The sequence below is a fragment of the Ursus maritimus genome, unplaced genomic scaffold, assembly GCF_017311325.1.
Source record: "Ursus maritimus isolate PB19 unplaced genomic scaffold, ASM1731132v1 scaffold_4, whole genome shotgun sequence".
Taxonomy (NCBI): Eukaryota; Metazoa; Chordata; class Mammalia; order Carnivora; family Ursidae; genus Ursus; species Ursus maritimus.
Window position 1 is genome coordinate 63,687,991 of NW_024426552.1, and position 5,165 is coordinate 63,693,155.

Sequence of the window (5,165 nt, forward strand, 5' to 3'; positions counted from 1 at the left end):
TGAATCTAGCAGAAATTAAAAATGCTATGAATCAAATGCAGGCAAAACTAGATGCTCTGACATCCAGGGTAAATGAGGCAGAGGAATGAATCAGTGAATTGGAGGATGGGATGGTAGAAGAGAAGGTTAAAACAAAAACTTGGCTCAAAAAAATCCAATCTCAAGAACATAGGTTACGGGAGATTACTGACTCAATGAAACGTTCCAATGTCAGAATCATTGGGATCCCTGGAAGGGTGTAGAAAGAGAGAGGTCTAGAAGAGATATTTGAACAAATTGTAGCTGAAAACTTCCCTAATCTGGCAAAGGAAACAAGCATTCACATCCAAGAGGCAGAGAGGACCCCTCCCAAGTTCAACCACGACAAACCTATGCCACATCACGTCATAGTGCAATTCGCAAATATTAGATCCACGGATACAGTATTGAAAGAGGCCAGGGCGAAAAAATTTCTCACGTACAGAGGCAAAAATATCAGAATTACGTCAGACCTGTCTACAGAGACCTGGAATGAGAGAAAGGGTTGGCAGGGCATTTTTAAAGCTCTGTCCGAAAAAAACATGCAGCCAAGGATCCCTTATCCAGCAAGGCTGTCATTCAGAATTGATGGAGGGATAAGGACCTTCCAAGATCGCCAGACACTGACCAATTTCGTAACCAAGAAACCAGCCCTACAGGAGATATTAAGGGTTTTTTTTTTTATATAAAAGTAAAAAGGCCCCAAGAGTGATACAGAACAGAAAGTCACAATCTATAGAAACAAAGACTTCACAGGAAACATGACATCATTAAAATTATATCTCTCAATAATCACTCTCAATGTGAATGGCCTAAATGCTCCCATAAAACAACACAGGGTTGCAGATTGGATAAAAAGACATGACCCATCCATTTGCTGTCTACAAAAGACTCATTTTGAAACTAAAGATACATCCAGACTGAAAGTGAAGGGTTGGAAAATCATTTTTCATGCTAATGGACCTCAAAAGAAAGCTGGGGTAGCAATTCTCATATCAGACAGATTAGATTTTAAACTAAAGACTGTAGTTAGAGATACAGAAGGACACTATATTATTCTTAAAGGATGTATCCAACAAGTGGATATGACAATTATAAATATCTACATCCCCAACAGGGGAGCAGCTAGATACACAAGCCAACGCTTAACCAGAATAAAGAGACATATAGATAAAAATATGTTAATAGTAGGGGACCTCAACACTCCACTATCAGCAATAGACAGATCACCTAAGCAGAAAATCAACAAAGAAACAAGAGCTTTGAAAGACATACTAGATCAGAAGGACCTCACAGATATATATAGAACACTACACCCCAGAACAACAGAATACTCATTCTTTTCAAATGCACATGAAACGTTCTGCAGAATAGACCATATTCTGGGTCACAAAACAGGTCTCAACCGATACCAAAAGACTGAAATTATTCCCTGCATATTCTCAGACCACAATGCTTTGAAATTGGAACTCAATCACAAGGAAAAATTTGGAAGAAACTCAAACACTTGGAAACTAAGAACCATCCTGCTCAAGAATGATTGGATAAACCAGGAAATTAAAAATCAAATTAAACAATTTATGGAGACCAATGAGAATGAAAACAAAACAGTCCAAAACCTATGGGACACTGCAAAGGTGGTCCTAAGGGGGAAATACATAGCCATCCAAGCCTCACTCAAAAGAACAGAAAAATCTAAAATGCAGTTTTTATATTCTCACCTCAAGAAGCTGGAGCTGGAATAGAAGAACAGGCCTAACCCACCACAAGAAAGCAGTTGATCAAGATTAGAGCAGAGATCAATGAATTAGAAACCAGGAGCACAGTAGAGCAGATCAACAGAAGTAGAAGCTGGTTCTTTGAAAGAATCAATAAGATCGATAAGCCACTGGCCAGACTTATTCAAAAGAATAGAGAAAGGACCCAAATTAATAAAATTATGAATGAAAGGGGAGAGGTCACAACCAACACCAATGATATTGGAAGGATTATTAGAAACTTTTATCAACAGCTTTATGCTAATAATTTAAACAACCCAGAAAAAATGGATGCCTTCCTGGAAACCTGTAAACTACCAAGACTGAAACAGGAAGAAATTGATTATTTAAACAGACCGATTAATTATGAAGAGATTGAAGCAGTGATCAAAAACCTCCCCAAAAACAAGAGTCCAGGGCCTGACAGATTCCCCAGGGAATTCTACCAAACATTCAAAGAAAATAATAGCTATTCTCCTGAAGCTGTTTCAAGAAGTAGAAACAGAAGGAAAACTACCAAACTCATTCTATGAGGCCAGTATTATTACCTTGATCCCCAAACCAGGCAAAGACCCCATCAAAATGGAGAATTACAGACTGATATCCCTGATGAATATGGACGCCAAAATTCTCAACAAGATCCTAGCTAATAGGATCCAACAGTACATTAAAAGGATTATCCATCACAACCAAGTGGGATTCATCCCTGGGATTCAAGCGTGGTTCAACATGCAATGCAAATCAATCAGTGTGATAGATCATATCAATAAGAAAAGAGTCAAGTACCATATGACCCTCCCAATAGATGCAGAAAAAGTATTTGGCAAAATACAGCATCCTTTCCTGATTAAAACCCTTCGGAGTGAGGGGTAGAGGGTACATTCCTCAATTTCATAAAAACCATCTATGAAAAGCCTACAGCAAATATCATTCTCAATGGGGAAAAGCTGGAAGCCTTTCCCTTAAGATCAGGAACATAACAAGGATACCCACTCTCGCCATAATTATTCAACATAGTACTAGTAGTCCTTGCAACAGCAATCAGACAACAAAAAGAGATAAAAGGTATCCAAATCGGCAAAGAAGAAGTCAAACTGTCTCTCTTCGCAGATGACATGATACTCTATATGGAAAACCCAAAAGAATCCACCCCGAAACTACTAGAAGTTATAGAGCATTTCAGTAATGTGGCGGGATACAAAATCAATGCTCAGAAATCAGTTGCATTTCTATACATGAACAATGAGACTGAAGAAAGAGAAATTAGGGAATCCGTTCCATTTACAATACCACCAAAAATCATACATTATCTCGGAATTAACTTCACCAGAGATGTAAATGATCTGTATTCTAGAAACTACAAATCACTCTTAAAAGACATTGAAGAAGACACAAAAAGATGGAAAAATATTCCATGCTCATGGATCAGAAGAATTAATATAGTTAAAATGTCTATGCTACCCAGAGCAATCTACACTTTCAATGCCATCCCGATCAAAATACCAATGACATTTATCAAAGAACTGGAAAAAACAGCCCTTAAAATTGTATGGAACCAGAAAAGGCCCAGAATCACCAAGGAATTGTTGAAATGGAAAAACAAAGCTGTGGGCATCACGTTACTGGGTTTCAAGCTCTACTACAAAGCTGTGATCACAAAAACAGGATGGTACTGGCACAAAAATAGACACATAGACCAATGGAATAGAATAGAGAACCCAGAAATTGACCCTCGGCTCTTTGGGCAACTAATCTTTGACAAAGCAGGAAAAAACATCCAGTGGAAAAAAGACAGTCTCTTCAATAAATGGTGCTGGGAAAATTGGACAGCTACATGCAAAAGAATGACACTTGACCAATCTCTCACACCATACACAACGATAAACTCCAAATGGATGAAAGACCTCGATGTGAGACAGGAATCCATCAAAATCCTAGAGGAGAACATAGGCTGCAACCTCTTCGACGTCAGCCACAGCAACTTTTTTCATGACACATCTCCAAAGGTAAGAGAAACAAAAGAAAAAATGAACTTTTGGGACTTCATCAAGATAATAAGCTTCTGCACAACCAAGGAAACAGTCAAAAAAACTAAGAGGCAGCCCACGGAATGGGAGAATATATTTGCAAATGACACTACAGATAAAAGGCTGGTATCCAAGATCTACAAAGAACGTCTCAAACTCCATACTCAAGAAACAAATAAACAAATCAAAAAATGGGCAGAAGATATGAACAGACACTTTTCCAATGAAGACATACAAATGGCTAACAGACACATGAAAAAATGTTCAACATCATTAGCCATAAGGGAAATTCACATCAAAACCACATTGAGATACCACCTTACACCATTTAGAATGGCAAAAGTTGACAAGGCAGGAAACAACAAATGTTGGAGAGGATGTGGAGAAAGGGGATCCCTCCTACATGTTGGTGGGAATGCAACTTGGTACAGCCACTTTAGAAAACAGTGTGGAGATCCATTAAAAGGTTAAAAATTGAGCTACCCTATGATCCAGCCATTGTACTACTGGGTATTTACCCCAAAGATACAGACGTAGTGAAGAGAAGGGCCTTATGCACCCCAATGTTCATAGCAGCATTGTCCACAATAGCTAAACATGGAAGGAGCCGAGATGCCCTTCAACAGATGACTGGATTAAGAAGATGTGGTCCATATATACAATGGAATATTACTCAGCCATCAGAAAGAATGATTTCTCAACAATTGCTGCAGCATGGACGGGACTGGAGGAGATAAGCTAAGCGAAATAAGTCAAGCAGAGAAAGACAATTATCATATGGTTTCACTCATTTATGGAACATAAGAAGTATGAAGATCCGTAGGAGGAGAAAGGGAAGAGGAAAGGGGGGGTAAACAGAAGGGGGAATGAACCATGAGAGACTATGGACTCTGGGAAACAAACTGAGGGCTTCAGAGGGGAGGGGGGTGGGGGAATGGGATAGGCTGGTGATGGGTGTTAAGAAGGGCACATATTGCATGGTGCACTGGGTGTTATACGCAAGTAATGAATCATGGAACTTTATATAAAAAAACTAGGGATGTACTGTATGGTGACTAACATAATATAATAAAAAAACATTATTAAAAAATAAAGAACACATTCAGTACTCTAGATTACCTTCAGACTTCGTCATAGGGCAAGGATTGGCATTTTTAGCTGGGAAACTCGTAATAGTAAAAGTCCTGACATAGTTTAAGTTGTCCTTACTTAACTCAAGTAAATAGTTTAAACATATTTATGTATGAAATCATACATGGCCACTAGTTTTCTGCCCTTGTGGTGTCTGCCATATTAAGAGGTAGAAAACATCCTATTGTTTTTGAAATATAATTCATCTGTATTTGGATGTAATGAAAAAAAA

The 5,165-nt window shown here is 38.4% G+C and overlaps 1 protein-coding gene across 2 annotated transcripts in view; it reads left to right on the forward strand.

The window, feature by feature from the left end:
• STXBP5L (syntaxin binding protein 5L) overlaps positions 1-5,165 on the forward strand; it is a 419,474-nt gene that overhangs the window by 130,580 nt on the left and 283,729 nt on the right. The window lies entirely within an intron of this gene.